Consider the following 13,725-nt stretch of genomic DNA (forward strand, 5'->3'; position numbering starts at 1 on the left):
AGTCTGAATGCAACTGCTCACTCAAACAGAAACAGGTCCACACACCTCCAGCATTCGCTGCCACCAGTTACACCAGGGCACAGAGAACACGCACTCCTCCCCAACTCGGTTTGCCCACAAAGCACCGCCGCACCAACCAGAAGTTGGTTGAAGGACCTGGAAAGCTAGTTTACAAAAGAAACATAAACAGTTTGATAAAACAAGAACAGGTTCACCCTCACAAGTAGTAAAGTCGATGCGATATAAAACTACAATATCCCTCTCAGTTCCCAGAAGCGTGTGGTGCTGCTGGGGGAAAGTACTGATACTCTGATTCAACTCTTTTTGGTGAACCATTTGATTACGTGTATGAAAAGCCTTACAAATACCTTTGTTCCTGATGTGATTTGGGGATAAAATCTGGAACCCTGGGGAAGAAGATTGCTAAGAGGTGTCTGTCATCGTTATGAGGGGCGAAGAAGAGAAACAAACTAAAGATAAGGAATTGTTCAACTTTCTCGGAATAGAACGTTAAACAGGCATCCAAAAACATTATTTAATAGGAAAGGTTTATGCTTTACATGAAGAAAGCACAGTAAAACATAAAGGATGATCACAACTTTGTAAAGTAAAAATAAACTCATATGAAGGAAAATACACCAGAATGCTAACAGTGGTTGGCTCTGGGCAGTAGGTATCATGGGTGGGTTTTTTCCACTTCTTTGTTCTATTTTTTTTTAAACATTTGTTTATTTTTGAGAAAAAGAAAGAGCATGAACAGGAGAGGGGCAGAAAGAGAAGGAGACGGAGGATCCGAAGCAGGCTCTGCACGGACAGCCCCAAGCAGGGCTTGAACTCACAAGTCGTGCGGTCATAATCTAAGCCAAAGTCAGACACTTAACTGACACTTAGGGCCTCTATTCTCCTGTTTCTGTTTGGGGAATCCTTCTCACCCCCACCGTGTCCACCTGCTGAACACAATGCCTGCACAAGGGCACAGGGGGTGAGGGGGCAGGCGAGAAACCCAACCAGAGCAGCACCAGTGTGTAGGGAGAAGGCCACATGGTCAATACCATTTGGTGACTCTGACTCTCTACAGATAAAATCCCATTTTCACCTGAGCACCACTCTCAAATCCAAGGACAATATGCTGAGTTCTACAGAGCTGATACAATTCAAAATGACAATTCATGAGTACACGCATTCCAACTCAAGACGGAAAAGACAGTAAGCTATCTCTAAATCCAGTCACAATGAATTATCCACCATACTCTCTCTCAAGTCCTTTGGGCCTTCAAACATGAGATACTTCTCGCTTCTCTGCCTGGCCAACTCCTACTTCTATGTCAGTTCCCTTCTTAGACAGCCCTTGACAATCAATGTGGTTTGTAGACCAAACTGTGGGTCCTGTGTTGCCCCCAACTTTGTAAGTTGAAGCCTTAGCGCCCTCCTCCCCTGCAATTGTATTTGGAGACAGGGTCTCTAAAGAGGTAACTATGGTTAAATGAAGTCATAAGGGTGAGGCCCTAATCCAACATGACTGGTGTCCTTCTATGAAGAGGGAGAGACATAAAGAGATGTGTGTGCACAGAGGGAAGGCCAGGTAAGGACAAAGTGAGACGGCGGCAGTCTAGGAAGCCAAGAAGAGAGGTCTCAGGAGAAACCAAACCTCCTGACACTTGATCTTGGGCTTCCAGCCTTCAACACTGTGAGAGAATCAATTTTTTGAGAAAAATCCATTTTTGTTGTGTAAGCCAGTCTGTGATCTTTGGTCCAGCAGCCTTAGCAAAGTAACACAATTCATACATGGCCTCCAAAAAGGTCAACTTCTTGAGGGCCACAGCCCCACTTGTCCTGTCCGCTCCTGAGGGCCCAAGGCCTGACACAGGGTAGGGCTCGAAGAGAAAAGAACACATCTTGAAATAAGAAATAACAAATATAAAATCTTGAGTGTTTGCAGAAATTAATATTAATTTCAGGCACACAGCCTTAGCGTACATCGGGAGCGGCTTCTGAAATAACAGCCAAGCAGGCAAAGAGAGGGCTGAAGAGGGTAATCAACCATGTCCAGTCCCTTTTATTCTAAGCAGATTTCAAAAGATGCTTGCAGTGTAAACTCTTGGACATTATAAATAGTTAATTTAAAGATAATTATGGATGAAGAGTAAGTTAATTAAGTTGTTTGCCTTTATGCGCTAGGGTATATGTGAGTGTGCCTGGCTTGCGTCACTATGGGATATGCAGCATTAATTAACCTGGGCTTAGTTGCTGAACATAATAAAAAAGCACATATTGAGGCGAGTTCCTTGTATTTAAGGAAACTGCATTTCATAATACAACACTTTTCAAAGGTGATCATCACCAAAGAAAAATAGATCTACTTTTTCTTCTTATGACCAATGTGCCTTTACCCGACTCTGTCCTCAATACAATACAGTAAAGATTTCTCAAAATAACCCTTAAGGCAGAAAAAAAAAGGGTAGAGGAGTACTCAGCATAAGAAAGGGGTTGTTTTTTGTAGTTTGATGCCAGAAATTGAAAGGTAGTATTGCCTGGCCCATGAAAAGACAATGTTGCAGCTACATCTCCAGCAAGTCCACAAAGTCTTGTTAAACTCATAAACCCAAGACCAGCCCACAAAAGTCTATCTAACCCATAAGAGTAAGACTACTACCAGTGACTGCCTGTCTTCCTTCAAGGACGCTAAAAGGAAAAAGGGGACTTCATCCACTTGCTCCCCAATCTAGTCGGAAGCAATGTTTTGTTTTGTTTTTCCCTAGACCTCCTCCCCACTATCTTTACTTCTTTTCCAAATCCTATTGCCTCTCTCTCCCAGTGCAAGGACCTCTAGCCCTGAAGTCGGCTAGGCTCAGAAATTCCTCAGCCTTATCTCTGCTCCCACATACTATCACAGTCCTGCAATGACACATTCCCGGGGGGGGGGGGAGGTGGTTAAGAGGAACTGATCTCACTGACCTCACTTACACTACACTCAGTGCCCTTTATTTGCATGTACACTGACGTTATAAAAGAAGATGGTTATGACTCTCAACTAAAACTCCAACAGCAGCATTAAAGCATCCATTCATCCATCTATCTATCTATCCATCCATCCAACAACTGAAAGCCTCCTCTGTGCCAGCACTTTCAACTGGAGAGGTGAGGTGTCAGTCAAGTACCAGCTCTGGTTTCCCAAATGTGAGGGCTCTTGAGTTTGCCTTTCTGTAGAGGTCTCCTTGCTAAACCTGAAGGTAACAGAAAAACAATACATCTAAGCCAGTCCCAAGTTAGAAGCCAAGGTTTGTTTGTACTATAAATTCCAGAATTTAAAATCTCACTGCCAAACAGATTTATTATCCTATAAACGGGAAAATGTTTTGTATGTACAAAATACTAGACCTATATTGGGAGTCTATTCCAAATCAGTGGAAATAGATACTGCCTATCATAAGGGCAGAGACACTGCTTTCTAGTATAAGAAAACAAACAACCACGGTTTTCTATTACATACATTCACTGCTGTGTGTTGGCACATCACCTCCTGGCCTCCCTCTGCTAGGTTCTGAGCTCTTGTGTCCTATAGAAGTGACACATGATCTCACCGAGACAATGGCCATCTGATGCAACCAGAGGCAGGATAACAAAGAAAAAGATCACAAAACTCTAAAGCACTTCCTCCTCATATACACCTATATTACTCACCGTCCTTCTGAACTCTCAGAAGGAAGAGTTGAACACTTTTCATCAGTAATGGGTATCATCTATTGAGTGCCTAGTGTGTGCATGATGCAGCCCCCCTTCCCGAGTAGCTCTTCATTGTCACAGAAGTTCTTTTAGGACAAGCGCTACCATTATTCCCAGTTTACAGATGAGGAGGCTGAGCCTCATGCCACTTAAAGGACTCCCTCCAAGCACACAGCTAGTAAACAGCGGGCTGGGAGCTGAGCCCAGGGCTGTCAGAACGCACTGCCCTTAAAAGGAGGTTGTGTCAGGCATTCACAAGTCCAAGGCCCCCGCGGGTATCTGTTCCAGCCACTGTCCAGCCTAAGCAACAGATGACCTAAAAAGGATGAATAATCTAAGTAAATCAAATGCTAGAAAATCTACTCTGCATATCTCATATCTCACCCTCTCCTCTCCAAATGTGAACTGAGTAATTTATCTTTCACACCTCGAATGGTTTGTTTTACACCAAACTGTAATTACCCCCAACGCTGGTTGCCAGCCACCTGTTGACAGGGGCTATAACACACATTACTTGATGTCTAATTTTATCCAAGCCTTCTCTCTTCAATTCAAACTTCAAATCCTCATTCCTCAAGACAGAACTACGGCAACTCAATCCGACAAACACTTAAGTCTTTACATAATTAGATGTGTCAGGCACACAGATACAGCCCTTGCCCAACGGCTAGTTCCAACTCCGGTTGGGGAAACGCACCAACGTATAAGCAAGAGGAGGAAGCACCTAATTTCTTCCTTCTTAAGAAATTCAGAGGAGGCACCTGAAAGGGTTCTTGAAGAATGAGTGGGGATGTCTAGAATGGGTAAGTCATAACAGATCCTGGAAATACTGAGTCATTCTGCATAGCAAAAAGAACAGGGGAATCAACAAACGGTGATAGGCTGTTAACATTTGAAACACAAAAAACTTGATCCACAGGAAAAGAGGAACCAAAGCTCTTTTCAGCAGCATGGTGACAGGAGTGAATTTAAGTTTCCGGAGGTTCAGACAACGTATCCAGACATTCCAGGGCAGGGTGACTTGCTCTCTAAGCGCAAGACAAGTTCCACGTTCTCATATTCTACATGCGCAGTTTGTTGGGCTACCAGGGACGAACGTCAGAAAGAGTGGTTTAGATTTCTCGGGTTTGGTTATCTTAATGCAGATAACAGCGCTCTCCTGCCTTGCATCAAGGAGACCTACGTTGTACCTGTATTAAAAACATTTCAGCCCCAGAAGGCCAGGGGAGAGGAGAACCTGCGTTTCGGCACACCTCTGTGGGTTGGAGTGCAACGTTCAAAATTAAGATGATCTGAATTCCCCCCAAATCCCTTTTTTCTTCCATTCATCGATAGAGTCTTGATTAAAAATACAGACATTTTGTCATCCTTACTACATTTACCTCATCTCAACACTCTCCTGACTGGGTGAAAGCTAATGCTTCTTCTTCTGTCTGGTCAATTATTGCATGGACACAAGGGACCAATTAATGCCATCCATAAAAGCCTGAATCATTCTGTCAATTAACGAGAACTAACTATGTCATCAGATATATTACTGGTGAGCAAGTCTATTTGGTTGCAATATGTCTTGAAGGAGAGCAGTATCAAATGAATCACAATTGACTTGGACAACTGCTAGCATAATTTCGGAAGATGAAAAGACAGATGTGGTAGTTATTAGTGGTCCCCTGAGGAATTACAGGCAAGCAATTGTAATGTGCTAAGACTGCACTAGCAGGTGCCTGCAGTACAAATCAGACAGAGGGTTAAATCAATATTTTCAATTTCTTAGGATCAATCTGGTGTTTGAACGAGATGGAAACTTGTTAGCGATTGGCAGGATGTGTAAATGAAAAGTCAAACTTCTTATTATTTGTTAAAAAGGAATGAGTGTACTGAATCATGCCCTTGGCACAAGGTAATGCTTTCATGATCCAGTAGCTGGGGCATTCACTGGGAATCAAGCGGTTCTTAAATTTTAATAGAGTGCAAAAGGTTAGCTTTATAAAGGTGGAACATTCAAGATCTTTAAAAATGATTGATGTGTCAATAGGAAAGTTTTGAGCTGTGACAACAGTATAGTTATTAATGATTAGGGCAAGAGGCAAAAGGAAACCTTAAACTCAATGTAAAGAAGGTGGGAGAGATAAGGTCTTATTACCAAGAATGTACAGACTGAACACAGCCTTGGTACATTACTACTTTTCTTTTACTAAGAAGCAGTCTGGCTTGAAAGACCTTTTACCAAAAACTTGGGGGTAGTTTTCCTCAGTTATTTATATTGAATTTATATCCCTTGTTGAGTGTCTAGATTAACTGAATGACTATCTCTGATGCTGTTTCATCTTGGTTTTTGTTAGTATGCTCACTTTTAATGTAGGGACAGACGTTCTTTCATAACGCCCCCAAACTATGAAGCTCCAACACCTACAGAGAGAGGTCAGAACTGGAAACAAGTAAAACTTGTCCTAATGCATTTTGTGTGTACACAGTAACCAGCTTGATCATTACTAGGGGGCAGTGTGGTTCACTGGAAGGAGTCAGAGAGGTGTGGTGGGAATATGGGATCCTGGCTTCCTGGCTGTGAGCCTCCGGGTAAGTCACGTGACTGTTCTGTTCAAGGATCAGCTATCCCAGAAGCCAAAGGGGGGAGGGCGGGGAGGCAAGGGAGGCTTCCTACTTCGTATACATGTTGGAGACCATAAATCTCCTGCTTGGCCTATCAGAAGTACAAATGTTTCTTCCTTATGTAAAATGAAGTGGTCTGTTTCAATAAGCACTGGGTAGTAAGTACAATATGAAGCTTACATGCATACAGTTGACTTAAGTAGTTACATACATACACTGAATTACAATAGTTTCCTTTTGCTTTAAAAAATAAAAAAACACAAACCTAACTTTCCAGAACCAATGGAATACTAATTCTGTATAAGTATCTCTTGACTGTATAAAAGCAAGATTTTTGAGACACAGAGATCAAGAGGCAGAGCATCTGCCCTCAAGGAGCTGAGGGGCATATGCACCCAATTAATGGCAAACAAGCACATCTAAGATCAGCGCAAGTCACTGGGGGAATTCGGGAAAGGAGCACGCCCCTATGTGGCGGCGGCAAGAGGGGGTCTGTAGGAAGTCCGCAGAGGAAGTGGTGTTTGAGACGGCCTCGGAAGAAAGCCACAGTACAGACAGGACAAGCTGGAAAGGAATAGGAGAAAGACGGGCAGACCTGGCAGGCTTCTTGGAGGGGGCGTCGCAGAAGTTTAGCGATTGAAGGGTAGGTGAGGTGAGGGATTTCGGGCCAAGAGAGCTTCCTTTGCCAAAGGGGTTTCGTTTGGGGAGCTGAATGGAGGGAGACGGTTTTCACAACAGGGAGAAGGGGAAGGAGAGGGCATTACCTTCCTACCAGCAGCACTGGGGGCCCTGGGGCCAGATGAAAGGGCAAGGGCAGAAGCCCAGCCAGAGAAAACAGGGGAGGGGAGGAGACCATGGGGGGGGGGGGGCACACCCACTATCCTGACATCTTTGGCTTTTTTCACTGTTACAACAGTCACATAGAGGAACTAAAGTGTGTGTTGATGTAATTATTAGCATGAGTAGTATATAGTATACATATTCATCTATAATGTACAAAAACATGCATCTATATATGTATTTATGTGTATTACATGCAGGCTTATAGATTTTTAAACGATGAACACATTCTTGATCCTATTAAGTATACGCAAGCAGCAGATACCCAAGAACAAGTGGGGCTGGGCTATATCGCACAGGAAGGCAGCTCTCTGGGCCCTGCTCCCTGCCCATCTCTAAGTAGGACAGTCTCCGTGCCCAGAGCTGACCGGGTGAAGCCTTCCCTTCAGTGGCTTGTGATGAGGACAGGTCAATTCTCAGGCTGCCCACATGGGTAGCCAAGTTTGGGCTGAGTCCTCCTTAGGACCCAGGACTCAGGGCTGTGGTGTCAGCCCTGGAGAGCTGCAGCCAACCGCCCAGGCAGCCCAACAAATAAGGCCAGGGGAGGTTGCCCATTTCCGGCCAGGATGATTCACGTAGATACAATATAAGTAGAGAAATAACAGGACGAACAGTGCTATTTCACCAAGGGGTTCAGAAATGAAAACAATAATAGTAATAATAACAATAGAAAAGAACTAATGCCTTAGAATTCACAGTTGATATTTCTTTTTACTGGAGAAACACTCCAGAATTCACTGGAACCACCATGCATCTTGGAGTCTGCAGACGTGTTAGAGTAATTTGATTCCCCTAAGAACAGGGTTTTCCACCTCAGTGCCCATTGCTCACCCCAACTTTGTGCATCAGGACACACATTCCTGCCCTGCCGGCAGACAGCCTTTGGGGATTGCTGCAGGGCAGGCTGTCCTCTGGCTTTCCCTACTCCACGTGAGGTGAGGCCCACCTCAGTCTCCAGAATGTTCTTTCTTCTTATTTGGTCACTATCACTCTCAACCTTCCTCCGATTCTTCTTTTTTTTTTTTTTTTTTTTAATATTTATTTTTTGAGAGACAGAGAGAGACAGAGTGTGAGCCTGGGAGGGGCACAGAGAGAGAGTCACAGAATCCTAAGCAGGCTCCAGGCTCTGAGCTGTCAGCACAGAGCCCAATGCAGGGCTCGAACCCACAAGCTGTGAGATCATGGCCTGAGCTGAAGTTGGACACCCAACACATTGAGCCACCCAGGTGCCCCTCCCTCCTCCAATTCTTAATGACATGGGGTCTCTGTCACCCCCAAAGTCCTTTCTCAAATGCTTCCCTGGCCTCCCTGGCCTTGAACCTGTCCGCCCTCAAGCTCTCCACTCCCGAGGCACAGTTCACCAAGCTTCACTGATCTTGCCCTCTTCAACAGCCAGCAACCTCTCTCCCTGCCCAACCGTTTCATTAAGAAGCCCCTACATAGCTTGGGGTGAGGGTCACGGAGAAGAAAACAGATGGCCTTGTCCGTCTCATGACGCCGCCACACGATGCGTCCTGTCTCGAGAGCGGCCTGAGTGATTACAGCTAAGGCGCCAGGCACCACTGTCAGCATCCGGCATGCGCTCAATATACCGTAACTCTTGTAGCTTTGTGACGAGCGCCGCGACACCCAAGTTTATACCTAATCTCTACAAACGGAGTACCGGGGCCAGCAGAACACCGCACTGGGCGATCCTCCGTCTCCCACGATGAGGCAGAGCCTCGAGTGTAGAAGGTATTCGATAAACACATAAAGGAAGAAAACTGCATCTCGAGGATCAATCTGAGCATCATCGGTCAACAAAGTTGGCAAGAATGGGGAAAAAATCAAGGTCCCATTCCTTAGTTCAACTTTTCTTCTAAAGACAAGTATTAGGCTAATAAGCAATGTCCTCATCCACCACGCATTCATGAATCCGGTCAGAGAGCTATGACCTCAGAACAAGAGGTAGGGAGAGGAAGCAGGAAAGACATTTTTCTTTTTTCTTTTTTTTCTTAAGTAAATTTTCTTTCCGATATTTAAAAATCCTCATAAGCTAAAAACAGCAAATCTATGTTTCATGAACGTACTCATTTGCAGAAATCGTTGATGGGACGGACACAGCAGAGTTCAACTAACTTACTTATACTCTGACTTGTTCCCCAAACAGCTGGAGGCAGGTTCAAAAAATACGGGGTGAAGAAAACAATTAGACAAGAGTAAAATTAAGCCAGGGGTAAGAGGATACAGAGAAACACAAATCAAGAGGGAGGAGTCTACAGGAAGGGCTGTGCAGACTGACTCATAGGAAAGGACGGAGTGGAGAAGCCATTCACTTGCATTTTTCACTCAGCGTGTGCTGTAAAAAATATATATATACATATATATATACACATATATCGTTTGGCTAAAAAAAATTACGTGCCACAAGGTGGGCTCTGTGAATCATCCGGATTCTGATTTTGGGAAATGAAAAGCTACGCCTTTAAGAAACTCAATTCACAGATGCCAGCTTTTGAAACCAAGGTTCAGCAAGGAACAGCCAATAAAAATGCTGTAACTTGAAACCGGCCCACACAGCACAAAAAGAAAGGAGCGAGGTCGCCAGCCAACCTCCGACACACCCTTCTAACTGGGTTCTAGAACAGCAGTGCCCAGTTTGCAAGACAAGAAGCTAATTGACTCCAGCGTCTGCTGCATAAGCTATAAAATAAGTACATAAAGAACAATATGAACATACAGCGCCATCAGTTACATAAAAAGGCCTGCTGTCCGACGCCACACTGCGCACCAAACAGGCAGGGCGATTGTTTCAGCAGGCTGCCCGGACGGAGGGTGAATAATTAGCACACTTGTGAAATAAGTGTCCACCAGGAAGAGATCTCAGTCCTGGAGCTGCGCCACGGCAGCGCCCAGCACCCTTGGCCTTCGAGACTCAAGCTGGGGGTTTTTTAAGATCCTCGCTGACCACCTTGATGTGAACAAATACATTCTTCAGCCATGTCAGCCAACAGCTCGCTCCACTGTGACCATTTCTTACTTGCTGAAACACTTCTAAAGTTTCACCAACTGCTACTTGCCATCCCCCGGAAATGTCATTTTCTTGCTCATTTATTTTTTTCATTGGCTAGGGATAAGACTCTTGCCAAAAAAGCAGGAATGGTGACAAAAGCATCCACTCGAGCTGTCCTGGCACAGAGGGCAAAACTCGATGTCAAGTCCAAACACGGTTGTCCACAGAGTTTGGGGGGGGGTGGGGGGCGGGCCAGGAGTAAACACATTTGGTAGTAGGATTTTTCTCACTGCCGGCTTATGGAAAAACGTTTTTCTTCCCTCTGCAAATCTGAAAGTAAGCAAGCAGGATGTGTGGTCTCGCCACTAAGACAAAACCTGTGGATCTCGCCGTATCAGATGTGCAAGGCCATCTGCAGTACAAGCATCATAAAGCTTCCAGCCTAGAGTGAAGGAGATCTGAGTTCAAATCTCCACTGTCCCTGAAGAGCTATCTATTATCATGTTCAGCAAGGCACTAACTTATCTGGGCTTTCATGCTTCTGTTTGTAAAATACAGGCAATGCATGTTGTCATCTTCTTACCTCCCCCCAAGCACCTCAGAGAGAACAGAGTGAGATCGTGTATCTGAACATCATTTGACACCTTGTATGGTTCCGTAACTTGGCCTGTTTGGAAACTCAGAAAATGCCAGGCACAAGCCCAGCCTCTCATGACCACTTACTGTTGGCTTAGCCCTGAGGCAGGTGCCTAGGAGATGCCGAGAATTCAAAGATGCAGTTCCTGCCTGTGAGGAACTTGCAGGCTCCTTAGAGGCAGGATCTGTATGTTTAGGGCTAACACGAGATTAGGCATGGTTCACTGGAGATAATAAAGTCTAAACGCTCTTCCCTCACCTCGCTTAATTCTTCTGCACTCAAGAAAACCCACTGGGTTCTATCCAGAAGGCTTACAGCCCTAAAAACAATAACAATAGAACTGATGAGTGGCACCTCACCAGCACCGGAGAGGTATTCTCGGAGCCGGAGAGGTATTCTCGGAGCCGGAGAGTTAAGAGGAATTCCCCCTTGCCCTTTAGTTAGTTAACTCTGTGAATTCAAACCGTAGGGAGCATAGCAGCCCCAAAGGAAATCACATCTGGGGTGACAAAAAGACCGTGCTCCCAACCCTTCGATCGAAGCGTATTTTAAAAGAGAAGACTCTGCATGGAATGCCTGGGAAAACCTTTCAGAACGGAAGCTTTGGACTTAGAGTTCCAAACCCAGCGACCTGAAATCCGAATCTGTATTAATTAATGATGGGCTCCTCTAGGCCACGCACAGTGCTTAACCCTTACGCGCGTTACTTCATTTGATGCCCAAAGTAACACGAAGGGAAAACCAATGCTTCTGTATCCATTTCACAGACGAAATTAAGGCCCTGAGAAGGGTAAGTAACGGGCCCAAAGTCTGCGCAGCCGGTGAGAGGTAGACCATGACTTGAATCCAAGCAGTTTGGTTCCAAACCCCGTGCTATTTCTTAACATACCTGCTGGCCTATGTGCATTTTCTACTCTACTGTTCATTTCCCGAAAACTATTTACTCACACAAAATCTTCTTTGCAGAAGGACACAAATCCCAATGGATCTCCTTCTGTGCAGGCCCAGTAGACCCAAAGTTGACAATCAGAAGTGTAATCTCAAGTACAAAGCCCCACAACTTGCTGCTGTTCTCCAAAGAAATATTTCTCCTGAAAAGTCTGGTGGAATAGGAGAAGAGAGGACAAAGATCTAGAACAGCCCAGAGAGTTTTAATTTTTAGGTGGTTAAGAAATTTTAAGAATTCAACCTTGCTATGAACGGGAGAATATAATTCCTTCATGTGTTTGCTTTTCACCCACTGAATGAAGAAAGGTTTTTTTTAAAAAATGTTTATTTAATTGAGAGAGAGAGAGAGAGAGAGAGAGAGAGTGAGTGAGTGAGACGGAGTGCAAGCACGGGAAGACACAGAATCCAAAGCAGGCTCCAGGCTCTGAACTGTCAGCACAGAGCCCGACATGGGGCTTGAACTCCCAAACCATGAGATCCTCAGCTGAGCCGAAGCCAGTCGCTTAACCAACTGAGCCACCCAGGTGCTCCTGAAGAAAGATTTTTAAAATGACAATCTTCATACTCTGGTTTCTCTTCAGATCGTATAAATCTTTTGCCTTTTACTAAAACGACAATCTTCAGGGCTAGCAAAGGTATACTGAGATGGTTGCATAGGCACTAATATCAAACCTTGTAGAAGGTATTTTGGCAAGCTATGATTTTGGTTTCATATGTAAGAACTCTTTCATATCTAAGAGCTAAGAGACCAAGGTCATAAAGATTTTTTTACCGAGTTTTTTTTCTGTAAGATTTAGCCTTAGCTTTTACATTTAGGTCTATGTCTCATTTTAAGGTAATTTCTGGATAGAGGGTAAGGGTTTAAATTTATCTTTGGGGGGGGGGGCGTGCACATGTGGACATCCAATTGTCCCAGCACTATTTGTTGAATATACTACCTTTTCTCTATTAAACTGCTTTGGCATCTCCGTAGGGGAAAAAAAAAAAATAAAATCAATTGACAATGAACGTTATGGTTTATTTCTAGACTCTCAACTCAGTGCCATTAACCTACCTTTATACCAGTAACACACTGTGTTGACTACTGTAGCTTTGTAGTAAGTTTTGAAATCAAAAGAAATCTTCTATCCTCTTCTTTCTCAAAACTGTGGTTTTATTCTGAGCACTTCCCATTTCTGTGTTAACAGTTAGGAAAAGCTTGTCTATTTCTACAGGAAAAAAAAGGTATGCTGAGATTTATTCAGGGATTCTATTGAGTCTAGAAAACCCATATGGGAAGAATGAAAACAGTACCGCATCTTCTCACCCATGAGCACGGACTATACCAATCGATTTCTTTAGATCTTTAATTTTTCTCAGCAATGTGTTCAGGGTACAGGTCTTAGAATTCTTTTGTGAAATTTATTCCAAAGAATTTTATTTAGTGATGCCATTTTGTTTTTTATTTAAAAACTTTTTTGTAATGTTTATTTCTTTTTGATAGAGAGAGAGTGTGCAAGTGAGTGAGTGCTAGCAGGGGAGGGGCAGAGAAAGAGGGAGACACAGAACGTGAAGTAGACTCCAGGCTCTGAGCTATCAGCACAGAGCCTGATGCAGGGCTTGAACTCACAAACTGTGAGATCATGACCTGAGCTGAATGAAGTCTGATGCTTAACCAACTGAGCCACCCAGGCGCCCCATGATTCTATTTTGAATGGGATTATGTTATTAAATTCATCTTAAGATGGTTTTTGTCAGTACTGTGTATATAATTGATACTTGTATATTGACAGGTATCCTGAAAACTGGCCGGACTTACTACTTATAGTAGGTTCCTGTGGCATGGTGGGTGGGTGGGTGGGTGTGGGTGTGTGTGTGTGTGTGTGTGTGTGTATTCCTTAGAATTTTCTACATACCGGCTTCATTCGTCTGCCAATGAAGATAGTTTTAGTTTCTCATTTATAATGTGAATGTTTTAATGCCTTAACCTGCAGTA

The 13,725-nt window shown here is 44.0% G+C and overlaps 1 protein-coding gene across 6 annotated transcripts in view; it reads right to left on the minus strand.

Annotated features, from left to right (window-relative positions):
* TEAD1 (TEA domain transcription factor 1) overlaps nucleotides 1-13,725 on the minus strand; it is a 174,881-nt gene that overhangs the window by 95,283 nt on the left and 65,873 nt on the right. The window lies entirely within an intron of this gene.

The sequence above is a fragment of the Suricata suricatta genome, chromosome 11 (assembly GCF_006229205.1).
Source record: "Suricata suricatta isolate VVHF042 chromosome 11, meerkat_22Aug2017_6uvM2_HiC, whole genome shotgun sequence".
Taxonomy (NCBI): domain Eukaryota; kingdom Metazoa; phylum Chordata; class Mammalia; order Carnivora; family Herpestidae; genus Suricata; species Suricata suricatta.